Below are 16769 nucleotides of genomic sequence, written 5' to 3' on the forward strand. Positions count from 1 at the left end.
GTAAACAATCCAGGCTCTGAAGACTCTCAAACTCCAGTGGTTACTGGCCTTTGGTGCAGCTCCTTTTGAGTTCCCAGGCTGATAAACCAGCAGATCTGTAAACTAAGTGAGGGTCTGGATGGTAAACGTGGGCTTATGACCACCACTAGCAACATCCATCCTCGGGACTTCCACCACTCCTGAGTTTATGTCGCCTGTGGAAGGCTCCCATGTACCTCTTTAATGGGGACTCTCAGTTCCCCTAGCCATACCTGAACAGTATGGGGGATACAACAGAGGCCAAAAACAGAGTGACTAGCCCCACTGAAGCAAACACTGTCAAAGCAGCTACAAAGCAGGTGACATTTGCTCTTGGGAAAGTGAGGTAGGACCTGGAATAAGGATTTCGGTTGGAAGATAAAAGGCAACCTGGCTCTCGGTGGCAGTGGTGACCAGGCTTGTAAGGACCATCACTGGACATGACCAGGTACTGGGCCTCTTCCTCAGTTAAACTGACCAGCTTCATATTCAACTTGCCAGGTGGACTTTGGCCCCTGCCTTATCCAGCTTCTGAAGCAGGAAGAGAACTCCAACAAGTATCTATCAGGATGGATCTGCAACTTTATCTGTGCCATCACTTGATTTGTGAAGGAGTTGCTCATCACGAGGCCGGGTGGCCCAGGACTCAACCCAGGTTGACCAGTTGGCCTTCAGCCCACAGGGTGATGCTGTGTCCATCCTTCGGTCAAAAGTGGTTTCTCTGGGGTTTGATGTTCACCTTTTCCACAACGTTCTCATTGAGCTACTTCACATCAATCTCCACTTCGAAGTGTCCAGTGTTACACACAATGGTATCATTCTTCATCAGTTTAAAGTGCCAGCCAAGGATGATATCAACACAGCCTGTGGTGATGACAAAGATGTTGCCATTCTTACAGGTCTTGTCCGTAGTGGTCACCTAATAGTCCTTTATGGAAGCCTTCAGTGGAGTTAATCTTGGTGATGATGACCCGGACCCTGAAACTCTTTATTGCCTGGGCATAACCCTTGCCCATACCACCAAAACCTACTACCACTGCCATCTTGCCCAAAACCATCATATCTGAGGTCTCCTTGATACCATCTATTAGGAACTCTCAGCAGCCATAGAGGTTGTCAAACTTGCTGTTGGTGACAGAATACTTGATGGTGATAGCAGGCTTCTTCTGTGTCCCATTGGTCGTCATGTTGAGATGTTGTGGACCACAGTGGTAGACGCCTCAGATGCCTGGCGGAAGCTGTGGGTATTTGGTGTGAATGAGGTCATTAGGGTCACCAGAATCATGTTGAGGGATCCATCTTTGAAGTGAAATGCCTGTTCAGTGTACCGCAGATACATTGGTATACAGAAACAATTAGGCAAATTCTAACACAGTTCGCTATGTGCATATTTACTATTTTCATTCACCATTCACAATTGATGCTTAAGAAAGGTCTGCTGAACTAAGTTTCCATCCGAACTAAAACTGTACAGCAACGCTAATCAAATAGTCAAAATCTACTCATATTTAATGAGCATGAAGGAACTAAGACAGTAACTAAGTCAGCAGTTCAGTTGCAAAGCCTGCAGTTAAAAAGTAAGAAATGTAGTGTTATCAGAGGGGTTCTGTGACCCCCATGTCCCTCCCACCATCAGCATCCCACTGCCTAATGCTCAGTTGATAATACTTGGACAAACCTACTTTCTGTAAGCAGCAGGACATCTAGACATGTATTAAATTGGAGTCAACCACTTAGAACTGATGGGGGATTACCATAACACATACCTACTGACCCTTTCATGATATCATTTTTATGTTTTTTAGATTACATGCCTAGTTTCAGAAACAGTGGGAATGTATCACATAAAGAAGAAACCTGCCAACAGAATAGAGCTGGAGGGCTCTAGGAAAGGGGGAGGGGAATAAACTGCCTGCTTAATTTTTTTCAGAGATAGTATACCTCTGTCATGTCATACTGCCATCAATAGCATTTTAAAACAAGAATTTTCAACTTCAAGGTGTATGTGATAATGTGTTTAGCTTTTGAAGTCACTGACAAGAAAGATCTGATAATGTTCCGTGTTATGACACTTCCATTATCCCACAAAATGAGGACTCTTTTCCTTAAAAAAAAAATGTGGTTTGGGGCTTCAAAGAGAACAGTTCTCGCCAACTACCACTGAAGGGTTCGTTTTCACTGTGTGCAGAGGACAAACTGCAGTGTGGAAGTGAGACTGGCTCAGTCGGTGACACAATTAGAGTGTTTGACATGGGGTTAGCAGGGCAGACACTACTGCTCTGCAACCTTGACCTGTTACATTCAAAGGTACAAGAAAAATACAAAACCAGCTGCTGTACCATGAGATGGAAATGGTGCCGGCTTTAGCACATACCTTCTTGACTGACTTTAGAAAGTTCCTGGGATTCCAGGGTCTGGGTCAATACACCCAGGAAGTGTGCAAAGTGTGAAGTGAATCCTGGAAGATTCACAGTAATTGACGTTCTATGAATAGCTGGCAGCAGACCTAGGAACAGCATCCTTTCTTCCTTTTGGAGATCAGATCAGGCAAAGTCAAGCGTTAGAGTGATTGACGCGCTGACAATCTTACTGATAAAGGCTAGCGTGGAGGATCCATGGCGCATGTGCTAACAGATGGCTGGTGACTGATGTTGACTTTCACACTCCTGAGATGTGGGCAGGAGGCAAGTCAGCTCCCACCATTCATCATGAGAGCAGACCAGAAGGCATCTTCTTTAGTCACACACAACACCAAAATACGAAAAAGCAGGCACTTCAATTTGTTTTCTCTTCAGGGATGAATTAAACACCCAGTGTTCTTTACAAAGAAAGCACAGAGGGGTGTCCTTCTAGCAGCCCCTTTTTGGGGGAAGCAAAAGGAACAAAAAGTGCATTGCTGTAGCAGGATGATAGGTAAGAATGCCAGTCAGACAAATCAGAGAGACTAATTCTCCTCTTGGGTCTTCAGCTAGGAGCTAAACACTTTTAAGTATTGTCGTGAACTTTAATTCTGTGATAGACATTTATTCTAAGCCCCCTTTAATGTGTTCCCATTTAAGTGACCTTAAATTGGCCATCTGATAGACAGCTGCCACACCATTTCCTTGTGCCTGGTTGTCTTGAGTTGGCTGGACTGTCATCAAAACAGCTCCAAAACCAGCTCTGAAGACCATTGGAAGCACTGTCACTACAGAAGCCACTTCTGTTACAGGAGGCCAAGTTGGTCCAGTCAAGGCTGTTCCAGGCAGCTTGCAACCAGTTCCTGGGAGAGAACACTTGTCTCGGAAACCTTCAGTGACCTCTTGATGCCCTTACCCTTTCTGTAGCAATTGGTTCCCACTTAAACCCGGAGGAACACTTTCCTGGTAGCTTAACCAAAGTTCGTGATTGGGCAATCAAGACACCACAGTCATGTACGGCTATGGCAGTAGAAATGGGAACTGAACACATATGTGCCCTGTCCTTTTTATTCTCACTGTACAAGAATCCTAAGAGTCTTTTTGATCTTTTTAGCCTTTCTGGTCTTCCTTCTTTTATACTAGCCCTGACGTTGCAATATTAGGTGCCAATAAAAGCTTCTCCGAAACAGTTTTTCCTTGCCAGCTTTGATCTTTCCTATGAGGAGAGCTGGCTGAGCTGGTTGCATGAAGAACAAGGGAACAAGACTGGAGAGATGGCTCAGCAGTAAAGAGTACTTGCTGATGTGCTAGACTTTGTTGACTCCCCTTGGGAAGCCTTACCCACTCCAAGGAGTGGATGTGTGGGACAGGGGGTTGTGGGAGGGAAGGTGGAGGGAACAGGAGGGGGGAGAGAGTGGGGGACATGAATTTGGCATGTGAAGTGAGAAAAGACAGGTTTTTTTTTTGTAAAATAAGTTAGAAAAAAAGAATACTTACTGTGTTGTCATGGAAAATGTGCCGATTTCAGTACAAATGCCTGGAACTCTAGATTCAAGGCATCCAACTACTCCTTCCACTGTCTCTTTACAGCTCTCTCTCTCTCTCTCTCTCTCTCTCTCTCTCTCTCTCTCTCTCTCTCTCATGCACACAAATAAAATAAAAATGAGAATCATTTTAGGAAGAAAGAAAGATGACCTACTGAGGAGTTTGTGTTTCTTTTAGCCAAAGAGCCACCCATTAACAACAAGATGCCTGAATAGCAGGTCCAGAGAGCAGCAAGAAGCAAACTTGTTAGAAAACCCAGAGTGTGAAGATGACCAGTCATAGGAACTGAAGACAAAAACTGCAATCTGTGGTCTCTGTCAGCGGGGGTGGGGGTGGGGGGGTTCTGAGAACCACCAAGGTTTAAGAATTGAGGGTTTCAAACCTGAAGCTACAAGCAATACAGTAGCTTCTGGGTGCTTCGTCAATGGAACTCAAAGTCCAAAGCCATAAGCTCTGACCCAGTACCTGGAGCTGGAGATCACTGACCTCAAATGCTTGAAGCAGTAAGCCACTGGTTCTCAGAGCCTGGAGCTTAGGCCTCTGTTTTGCAAGTCTCGCCTACAAGTCGCCCACATACAAGAGCTCAGAGCCATCAACACTAAGAACCGACTCTTTTCTTGTACAAAAATTTCAAACAAATAAAACAAAAAGATCAGCTGCACATGATCAGCATGTAGGCACCAATACCTGTGGGGACAGCAAAGTCAATAGCAACTAACGAATCTTTAAAAAAAAAAAATACTAAATTGTGGCTGTCTGAGCCCTGACAATGACAGAGATAAGGAATAACTCTATCACCTCCAACTTCCCTCAGTTCCTTGGAAGTCTGCTCCTGCTTCCCCAGCCCCTAGCAGCTATCCATCTGATGAATGTGACTGATGTGTTCTTTCACCCCAAAAGATTTCTGGGGTACACCTGTGCCTGCACATGTGTGCACTTGTGTGCACACACACACACGTACACACACACTCACAAATACAAATAAAACAAAAATTAGAGTAACAAAAATGATTTACTTGTTATGAGGGAAAAAAATCAAGTTCTTATCATCATTGCCTATAACCTCATATTATCAAGTCACACTATTTTTGCTGCAGAAGGTTTAATATGCTAACTAGGACATCCATAATAAAGCAACGAATGTGAACACCCACTGACAACAGAATTGAAAATAAGTAATCTGATAGATTTTTAAGAGTCTAGAACAACGTCATGCTTAATTTATATGCATAATTTGTTAGTGATCTAACATCCTTTTTGAGAGAAATGTTATGTGTTTTCAATTAATATCTATAACTCAAACATAAAAAGAAGCAAACTAATAAAAGCTATGCATTCAATTATCATTTTATTTCATTACTTTTCTTTATTAAGCACAGCTTATTGGGCTCTTTAGGCATGAATTCCTTATCAAGGATGGCAGCTTCAGGGGTGATGGATAATGTGTCTTCATACCGCTTGTTTAGATTCCTACTGCCCTCTTTGAAAGCTTCTAAAGGATAATTCAGGCCAATCTTATGCCCAATGATGTGACAGTTTTTTAGAGGAAATAATATTTATACGGCTTGCCTGGTTCTCAGAAACCTCAGCTAGCCCAATCTTTGTGAAGTGTGAATAGAAATTTCTAAGCCATCAATATTCTATCCATAAGGCCAAATGAAAATATGAAGGGATCTTCAGGATCTATGAAAAAAGTTGCAAAGTATATGCAAAGAAAAGTCGGCTCAATTTTCTTGGGCTTCTAACAAATACCAGAGGAGTTCAGTGCAACAGTTATGCAGGCATTAAATAAGCAGAGAAAACTTCCAAGCATTTGACTCTCACATGCTCCCCCAGCCCCTTGGAGAAGTGGAATCTGCTGGGACTTGCTGGGGAATGCAACTTGGAATTCCCCTCCCCCATGCCAAGACTGCCAGTTTGATTTTTCTCAGCAGCAAACTAATCAGGCTTAATTATCCCCAGCTGTGATGCTTTCCCTCCCAAGGGTCGCTTCCTGCTGATGCCCAAGTCGTACAGAATCATGCAGTTTTGTTAAAGTCCAATAAATACATATGGTTTGTAAAACCTAATTCAATCATAAGGTTTCAAGCATTGTGGCTATCAAGTAAAAGTTCAAACCACTCCTAAAAAGAACCACATAATGAAATCCGCCATTCATCAAAAAGGAGATAAGATGGTAGGTCCTTCAAGTTCTGTTTTCTACCATTAAGGCTTTCATTTAAATAGTTTTTATATTTTTATTAGTTATGTATATCTATATATTAAATACATATTAAATTAATTGTGGTGTATTTAAGTATTTTGCACGTGTATTTTAAACTTTCTAAATTATTTCCTCACCTTTTTCTGAGATTTTAATGTAATTCCAACATTTATCCCTTCCCATTCTTCCTGCCCAACTCTCCCATGTGCCCTTCCTTGCTCACTTTCAAATTCATAAGCCCTTTTTTCATTAATTATTCTTACATGCATATTTGTTATCTGTATGTGTTCCTAAATACATAAGTACAATAAGCTTAGTTTGTGTTGTGTTACTTGTAAAGTTGTTAGAAGAAAAAGGGAAAACATAATCTTGGATATGTGATGGCGTCTTACTGTGATACTACCAAGTGAGTCGAAATAGCACCTTGGGCACAGCACCTCTTCATAAATATGTGACTCTTGTATCTCAGAAACTATTTTTCTCACATTTAGTCATAGTGATCAGAAAAGCATTTTGAAAAATTATTACCTAAAATGAATATTAGCATTTATTCTTTTCTAGTACATTAGTGGTACAAACTCAATCATTTAGCTCATATTAATGAATCAAAGCTCCGTTAATTATGTCCTGCAAAGAGTTTTTTTAAAGCAGCAACAGCAAACACATGATTAGAAGAAATTACATTTCAAGGTGATTTAAGATGTGAATGCAGGCTTTTTATTAAAACCGGTGAATCCGAAGTTTCAATTAATGAATTAATGAATTAATGCAGGGCTTGAGCAGTAAACTCTGCTCCTGTGATAAAAGGTGAGCCAAACATAGTGCATCAGGACTCTGGGAGCACATGTTCCCTTTGCCAAGTCTGAGAAAGTTCAAATTCCTAAAGGAATGTTGACAAAACAGCATCAGAAAAGCCACCCAAGTAACTACTTATACCTTAGGTCTCTATGAGCTCACGGCCCTTTACCACACAACAAGGTTCATCTGTGCCGCGAAAGTTCCTCACGGAGCCTTGACACCTCGCTGTGTAAGACACATTCTATAGTAGAGTTTAATTAAAATAAGAAGAGAAATTTATTTGATCAAAGTATCTATACATTTTTAAGGATGTGGAGAGACTGTTTTTATTGTTAATTTACTTCTGAAAATGATTTTGTGAATAATAATTCATTTTTTATTCTAATCCTAATGATTATAAACTGACCACTCAGGTACAGTTGATAGCCCATTGGAAGTCTTTATTCCAACTGGCTGGAACCACACCAGGGCTTCAGACCTAAGTGCAGTATGAATGTCCAAAGCACAGAGTTTTTGAAGGCAGAAACCACATCCTGGCATCTTATTCAGCAGCTGCAGAGTGGGACTTCATATAAACCAGCAATTTGACAGAAGCTAAGATTAGCACTTAGCTGGAAGGGGTGCTCTGTACAAGCAAGCCATTTAACAGAAGCCAGGATAATTTAGCTAGGGCATCTTGACCTTGGGTTCCTAGAATAGAATTCTGTCATATTCCTTGGGAATTCTCTATCAAGGAAACCAAATTCTAGATAAACCTGGAATGGCCTCAGCAAGAATACAAGATGGAGGAACTTCCACTCTGTCTTGTCCTATCACAAAGTGAAATGAAAACTCTAGTACTAAATACAAAGACGGTGAAATAGTTTGTATATACCAATGCACTCCCCAAAAACAAGAAGAAAAGCAAATGAAACACAAAAGTCATTTATTTTACACCTCATATTGATACACAAGCAACAAACGCTGACACCAAATGAATCTGAGATGAGAAGTCCATGGAGACACAAACTGACAGCATGCAGCATCCTTTCCCTTGGAGGAACCAAACAATTTTGAGAACCAGAAAAAAAAAATAGAGAACTCTGATTTAGACCATTATGGAAGGAGTGAAGCCAGTGGATCATTCAGTGATTGTTTTTTGATGGTGGTAAAACAAGTCAGCGACGTAAGTGTTCTCAGTGGTATTGGATGATTGTCCTAAAGACATGCAAAGCTCTAGACAGCAGAAGAAACAGACAAGAGCACCAAGCAAGAAACCTCTGGAAAACGCAAAAGGTAGCCAGGTGGAAAATGAGCGTGCACTAACACAAGCGACCTCATGGGAACATCTGACAACACAACAGAAAATGGGACAACAGCTCAGACGGCAGTAGCTTTCTACTGATATTTACGGTTTCACCAGGTAAAGACAGGTACCATGGTACACACTGTCATTCCAGCATCTTATGAGACATAGGTGAGTTAGAGGGAAACCTGGTTCCAGGCCAAGCCAGAGCTACGTGATAAAAGCCTATCCTTCAAGAAGAAAAAAAAAAACCAAGTGACACTCACATTAAGACAAATATTAGAATTTATAATAATATCTTATCATTCAAAAACTCTAAGATATTTCTGGGCAGTGTTCTAAGGTATAATATAGCCAACACTCATTTTTTTTTTCTCTCTCAAAGGCATGATGGGGCACACGCACAAACACAGAATGATTCTAAAGGGACTTTAGACTCACTTAAGAACTTTTCTCATAAATATTTTATGAATTAGGACACTTCCTTGCCAGATGCCACAGAATCTACTATCTATCCATCTGTCTGAAACTTACACTTTGCAAGATACAAAAATAGGAGCAAAGTCAAATTTTCAGGGCAGGCAAATCAATGGAGAGAGCTGTAGGAGAAGCATTTTAAATTTCAGTCCAAGGTTAGGTCAGGCTGCTGAGAAACAAGGCGATCCATGGGGTAGGTAAACCAGACAGAGGCAAGCAGAGAGAGTACACTCGCTAAGGACGCCCCCTGCTGGCCTTTTAGTACACTGCTTTGCATACTTTTTTTTTTCCTACTTGACCAGATCTAGGGAGCATAAGCAATGACCACAAAAGGGAACTCGGGACTTCTGGAAAGCAGCCACATTCTCCTACCTTGGTCTCTCTTTTGTAGATTAGTACTGCTCTTACTCCTTGAGGGCATTTCACTGCATTTATTTACATATTTCCCTTTACCTTAATTTAGAGGAAGGAGGGATTACTCAGGATATGTTAAAATCAACACTAAAAGGAAAATAAAACATCAAAATCTCAGTGTCTTTTGTATTCCTTGCTTATGTCTTTCGGCTTTGGACCTCAGCCATGCTCCAGGCCGATGTTCGATGTTATGGCTCTGTATGGCACCTCTGTAGCTACATTTGTTCCCACAGACACAGGACACAGGTGTGGGTATTGGGGGGTGGGGCAGAATTCCCAATTAAAGTCTTCATCTCATATCAGGCATGAGACATGTCTGTTTGATTTTTATTCTTAACACGTCATTGACCACACATGCCTAGCCTCAAGAAGACAGAGGAGTGGCATCTATCTCTTGCAATCTTGTCGTCCAAAAGAAAAAAAGAACCATTTGTTAAATAAAACACATGTTAGATAACTACGGCTTTAAACCGATTGTCCAAACTGTATCAGCTTTTAAATCCCAAATATAAAGGAGAAAAATAATCATAAAGAAAATAAACACTAAGTACAGAAGGGAAAGCAGAGTTTGCCTCGTTAACGAATCAATTTGACATTGCTTCACAGAAGACTAAGGCTAAAGAACACAGAAGCCAACGTCAGTTCAGTGAATGGCATTTAACAGGTCAACTCTAAGCAGAACGAGGGGCAGTCCCATGTGACAGATTGACAAACCAGTTCCACCCCCTTCCATCCTCTATGCCCACATCAGAGTGCAGTGGAGTGTGTTTATCCTTGGACTCGAGTTTGACTTTGTAATCTGTTTTGGCTAATTGCTGTGGATGGGAGAGTGCAGCTTCTGAGAGAATGCCCCAAAAGTTCTGCTTCCACTTGCTCTCTTTCTGCCTCTGCCATGTTTAAGAGGGAAGCCCTCCATGGGGGTGCACTACACCTAGAAAAAGATACAGAGGGAACTTGGCCACTAGGGCCCTTCCAGCCCCTGCTCCCAACATTCTATAGACCTATAGAGAATGAAAAGTAACGCTGCAGAAAGGTTCCCAGCCTAGACCACTTCAGCATCAGCCAGTCCTCAAGTTAGCACAAGTGGAGCCCAGGCTAGACCACTGTAGTATCAGCCAGGCCTCAGAGAAGTGGAGGAAGTGACTGTAAAAGTTCTTTGTTTTAAGCCATAGCATATCTGAGCAATTTGTGATATAATAAGAGCTAATCAATATTGGTCTCTGGGCCAGACAAGGACCCTTGATAAATTATAATGATGGAAAACGAAAAAAGCCTATAAAATTGAAGGGGAAAGGAGACTGTCACACAAATAAATAAGTAAAAGGATAAATACTCCTGAGGATTTAGGAGGAAAATTAGAATCAATTTAATGAGACTTATTTCTGAACAGCTAAGATATTTAAACTCATTGGGTCTAGTTCAGATTGTTTAGATGGTAGGAGAAATGACCTTTAAAAATGTATTTAAGATGGATGGAGATAGAGATGGAGACCCACACTGGAGCACTGGACTGAGCCTCCAAGGTCCAAATGAGGAGCAGAAGGAGGGAGAACATGAAAAAGGAAGTCAGGACCGCGAGGGGTGCGTTCACCCACTGATACAAGGGGACTGATCTAATGAGAGCTCACCAAGGCCAGCTGGACTGGGACTGAACAAGCATGTGATCAAACCGGATTCTCTGAATGTGGCTGACATGGGGGCTGACTGAGAAACCATTGACAATGGCACTGGGTCTTGTTTTGTCTGCATGGACTGGCTTTTTGGGATCCTAGTCTGTTTGGAAGCTCACCTTCCGAGACCTGGAGGGAGGGGAGAGGAACTTGAACTTCCCACAGGGCAGGAAACCCTGACTGCTCTTAGGACTGGAGAGGGAGGAGGAGAGGGTGTGGGGGGAATGGGAGGGTATTGGGAGAAGGGGAGAAAGTGGAAATTTTTATAAATAAATAAATAAGTAAATTTAAAAAAATGTATTTAAGACATGGCCTTGGGCTGGAGAGATGGCTCAGCGGTTAAGAGCATTGCCTGCTCTTCCAAAGGTCCTGAGTTCAATTCCCAGCAACCACATGGTGGCTCACAACCATCTGTAATGAGATCTGGTGCCCTCTTCTGGGCTTCAGGCATACATGCAGACAGAATAATGTATACATAATAAATAAATAAATGTTTAAACAAACAAACAAACAAGCAAAAAAGACATGACCTTATTTTTTTATGAAATAGGGCTCATGCCTAAATAATACATGTATCCTATGAAGTTATAATTTTCTACACCACATTTATTACCAAATGTTACATTAGAATTAAAGGGGTGTCTCAGGTGTAAAGGAGGTGACTTCTGGGAAGACCAGCAAGTGTTTCAACAGTCAAACCACTATCTCAGTAACTAGCACAAACATATATGCTTGAAGATAACATTAGCAACGCTGATTTCAGAAAGTCTGTAATATTTTTAAAAAGTTAATTTAAAATAATTTGTACAAAAGAGCCATGTCAACAGGGTCTTTAGACACTATGTGATAGGGGTGCAGATATTGATTTCTGAGTCCAACACAAACTGTTAGCATCTCCATCAACAGACAGAGAAGCAAAGAAGAAAACACAAAAAACGACTCTCCAGACTGTTGACAGCACGTGGGGGATTCAGCGGTTGAAGACTTTATCAAAGTGTTACCAAACTGTCATTCAATAACAGATTCAAATTCTCAGTCTGCACTCGCATTAAATGCTTTTTAGAAAAACAAGACAAGCAAAAAATCTCTTGTCAGGTCTCAGCTCCTATGGCAATTAATGTTGGTACTTTTGCAGGGATCTCCAAGTAATGTTGATGTGTGACTCCAGCTGACAACCATGACAACTTCAGCCTTTTCAAACTATGCGTTATAGAAATCAGTTCTCTGAGATAGCTCTTGAAAGTCACCAACTCCCCTGATCCTGATTAGATCCAGGAATACATGCAACCAGATTTGGATCCTTCTGATGTTGTGATTCTGATACACAAATATGTTGGGAAATGCAGCTTCCCAAAGCCTTCACGGACCCTGCGGGGGCAAGTTTGTAGCCTGTGACTTACAGGGTTCCGGGAGATCACAGAACAGATGGCAGCAAGTGGCACAGCAATCCCCGCAGAAGCATCGGCATTGTTTACAGAGACCATCATGCGGAACCATCAGTTACCAGTGACACCAAGCAAAGCACAGCTTTACTTCCTACGTGATGCTAGAGAAAACATTAGAAACTGTGCTCTCATATACGAGAGAGACGGAACAACTGAAAGACCTCCTCCCTGGGAGAGAAACTTTCTGAAGTCATGTTCTAAGTATGAATGACAAGAAATGTTGAAGATAAATTTGTAAATGATTTATGAAACAGCCACATTCTGGAAAAACTGGGCGCTGAATAATTGCAAAGTCCAAGCTTAAAAACTACATATATGGGCTCTAAGGAGGCAAGAGATGGAAAGGGGTGGATTTATCCTTTAAATTTTGGATCAAATGAAGAGAATGGAAAGAATGAAACTTACTGAAACTTACTACTAGACAATATTCCTACTTGATTAAAAGTTTTGTTTTTTGTTTTTTGTTTTTTAATCTTAATGAGGTCACATCCTGCTCTGAGGTTTCATGGTCTGTTTTCCTGCCACGCAGTCTCCTCTCTCATTCCATTCCTTTGTTGACCTTGGGAAAAACCTAACAAGAGAATCACCCTGGTTGCCCATTAACCTGGGATTCTGTGTGGGGGATGAGGGGTCAAGCGTTTTTTGAAGCTGAGGCATTTTTCACCCTTCAACATTATTATTCAGTAACTTTTACTTGTGCTTTAAAAGTTACAGACCCAAATGATGGAAGTAAATTGGAAAGGAATTTTTTTTAAGTAATTCTATAATTGACTTTGGACATTGCATCTGAAATCAATTCTGACCTAAAAAAAAAAATTCCACCTTCATGGGTGAATAAAAATTAAAGAAACATGATTCATTAAGGGCCTTAACTATTCAAACTAATGAAGAACATAGGCAAGTAGACATGATTATTGTATTTTTGCCTGGCACCTGACTGTTGCAGTGGGCAGAGCAGTTCAGAGTGTGCCTTTTATTGGTGCCACGCTGTTTCAGGAGCCAGCTTGGGAATTACAGATTCATGCCTCTACATAATGATATATGATTAGTGCTGCAAAAGTAATTGAACTCTTCATTCTAGACAATCCCTTGCAGTGTCAGCAAGAAGGTGGAACAAACTGTGTCATTTAACGGAGTTATGCTGTGAAGAAAGCCCTCTGATCCCTGCACAATTAACTTCCTAATAATTTTGAGGTTATCGAGACTAAACGAGAGAATTAATATAATGGACCATGGAAAAGTGCATCAGAGAAATGGAGGAATGCAAAGGCACTGAGGGGACCGGGGCCATTCTGAAGGGATTAACAAGCGCTCCAAATGTAATAAGAGACAGGTGTCACACTGTTGAGAGGGCGATTGTTTCACCCGCAGCAGCTGGGGATGTCAAAGTACGGCTGTCGCCGAGATTCGTTACACGGTGACAGAGAATATTCTTTAGATGGGAACACCACTGAACTAAATTATGCTATGGGGAACTCAGACACCCAGAAAGGTGAAGTAGTAATGATATTCACACCCATGTTGCATGATAAAATACTTTAACTCAAAGCATTTGCCTTCACTTTTACACGCTCAAATTTCCCACAAACTGGCTTTTATTATTTGTGAAATTTCCCAATTTTCCGTATGAAGTATGGGAGATATCTCAGGTTTGATTACAAGAGAACAATAAGGCAGTTGCATATGGCTGCACTAAATTCAATGTAATCGCAGACTACACGTAGTCTGTTTGCTCCAACTTTCAGCAGTATTTCATGCAACCCTAAGTGTTATTGAATTAAATACAAACTGGTAAGCTTTTCTTTATGATTTTTTTAAATGTATGAACTGCTTCTGTTGAATAGGAGCGGGTTGTATTTGGTTCAGTTTTAGACTCAGGCTGACTTTTAGGGGAAACAGAAAAGTAGAGCATTTCGTAATTTTGAATCTTCAATCTGTCACTAACACAGACATTTAATATCCCCTGCACAGCGTAGAACAGGCAGTGAAAACCATGAGGGCCTGCATTTGGATCATGTGAAGCCACACAGAACTGTGTACAGAATGGTACATCTGTAATCCCAACACTCCCACTGTGAGGGGAGCTGGCGTCTGAGGAATCCCTGGGGTCTCACCAGCCAGCTAACCTGCTGTCTACTGTGCCACACATCCTTCCAAAAAAGGGAAAAAGGACTCCAATCCCTGAGGTTGTCTTGACAGCCACATACGCATCGTGCCCTGACACAAGAATGTGCACACGTGCGCACACACATGCACACTCACACACACACACACACACACACACATGTATACACACATGTTTCTAATTTTAAGCATAAATATATTTGAGCTATCAATTTTCTTCGACCTCAATCAGTGCTTTTATGCAACTTGGCTACTGTTACTACATATTAATACATGTTTGTTGACTGATTAAATAAACACAGTTCATCATAACAATATTAAGTTAGCCAGACATAATATATCAACCATTTCTGTTACTGGTCAAGAGTTTTGGTTTTGTCTAAGATTTATTTCAGGAAGATATTAATTTGAGACTGTAAAACTTTTCACTTTGTTTTGATCTGATTTTTGAGGTGACTGCTCTCTGCGCAGCACTGCATCTCAGGCTTTGGATGTGGAGCTTTGGATGGTCCTCTTGCCTCTCGTCTCCCAAGCACTGGAATCACAGATATGCAGCAGGAGAACATCTGAGTATGGAGGCGTGCTTTGCTTTGGGGGGTTGATTCTTTGTTATTTGCTTGTGTGTTTTTTCTTTTTGCTGGAATGTGGTTGCTAAGCAATTAAGCTCCTTCCCGTCTTTAATTACCTCTAGCCCATTGAGTTTGGATTCAGGGGTTGAGAAGGCTTTCTCTAACTGGTAGCCTAATCATATGCATCACATAGTCAAAGGACAGTGTGAAGTGATAAATGTTGATAACACTGAGCTTGCTTTGTAAAAAAAAAAAAAAAAAAAAAGAACAAAGACAAGGCATTGTGTCAATAGTTAAAAGGGTTAGCTGAACTTTTAAAAAAGTACACACTCTGATATTCTTTGGAGGGCAGTTACATGTCATGAAGACGCTAAAACTTTACCAGTACTCTAGCTACATGAGAGTAAATGGAAGAGTTTTGTAAGAATCTGCAGCAGCGATGGATGATTTCACTGGGGTGAGTTTCGAGCCATGGTTATAGCATAAAACACTGCAAACCTCCTAGTGGGATCTTTGCACTGAAACCATAAAGTTTATCTGTATCTTTTCCTTGACTTCTGTGTAACTAGCAGTGGAGTTGAAATTCTTGAGTTGACTTTGTAGATCAACAAAAATATATGTAATGGTCTAAAAAGAGATTGCTAAATTTGGTGGCGTAATCAAGAGAAACTCAGGGAGGAAGCATTAAAACTAAATTCTCAAAACTCAAGAATTAGGGATTGGCATTTGGAGTATCGCAGTAGCAAGGAGCATGATGAGGCAATGTCAGCACCTACAGCTCTTTAGAGTTCAGTGCTGGTAGACCAGCTCTGTTCAGGTGGATTGGCGTATTCTACTCACCTTTCCTCCTTTGCTCTTTCCCTAAAGTTGTCCAAATGGCATAGAATTACTTCATGTGTGTACTGGGGGCAGGGGAGCGTGTTGCTTATGATTCTATGACCTTTGGTATTCAACAGACTGCCACTCATTTAAAGAGCTGAGTTTTTAACCAATCCTGTCAACATTCCTGAAAACAATACCGGGGCACAGAAGTCCACGATAATGTACAGGAGTCAAGAAGATGGCTAGACAGACATCAAAAATACAAGCCAATGAGCAGAGAAGTGGGCTTCTGAATGGCCATAGTAAATAAACGGTCAAGATAAAGTGGGTGCTTATTTCTACAATGTACAAATACTAATCTGGAGCCAGATGGAGCCTGAGGAGCACTGGCTGAGTGATGGTAAACAAGACATCTTCCTGGCGCCCTGCAGAGTTTTGCAAAGCACAGAAGAAAATTAGCATCATTTGTGGTAGATGGCTACAAGTGGCCAGAGATGGAGTGGTCAAACAAGCGTCTACAAATAGATGGCATTTATTCTGCTACCTAGAAACACGGGGAAAACTCACAAGAATAACTATTCAAACTGTAGCAGGAAGTGCATTCCAAGCACAATGAGCGTGTGCCAAGTTCCTGGGGTGAGAGAAAGCTTAAAGTATCCAAGTACGAGGAAATACAAGGTGTTAAGACTGGAGGCGTTAGTGGGAAGGGCTTTGGCAGAAGGTGAAGTTGGAGGCAGAGCTGGTGGCAAGCTAATGCGGAGCCTTGGAAACCAGAGTGGGCATTTTCTTCCAAGTGGGATGAGAGAATTTCAGACTCCTCCAGAGATCATGATCTAATCTAACTAAAAAGGAAAGAAGAAAGACATCTCTGAGCTTTTGTGAGAAGTGTTAGATTTAGGGAAAATCAATGCAGTGGGAAGGTCAACGAGCAGGACAGTAACTGGAAGAACGTGAGTTGCTGCTGTGTGGGCAACAACAGTGAAGACGGGGACAGCCAAGC

General features: G+C 41.4%; 1 pseudogene; it reads right to left on the bottom strand.

Annotated features, from left to right (window-relative positions):
• Positions 1 to 241: 241 nt before the first annotated feature.
• Positions 242 to 1321, bottom strand: LOC125392264 (adenosylhomocysteinase pseudogene; annotated as a pseudogene).
• Positions 1322 to 16769: the final 15448 nt, after the last annotated feature.

This window comes from Myodes glareolus, chromosome 12, assembly GCF_982192425.1.
Source record: "Myodes glareolus chromosome 12, mMyoGla1.1, whole genome shotgun sequence".
NCBI lineage: Eukaryota > Metazoa > Chordata > Mammalia > Rodentia > Cricetidae > Myodes > Myodes glareolus.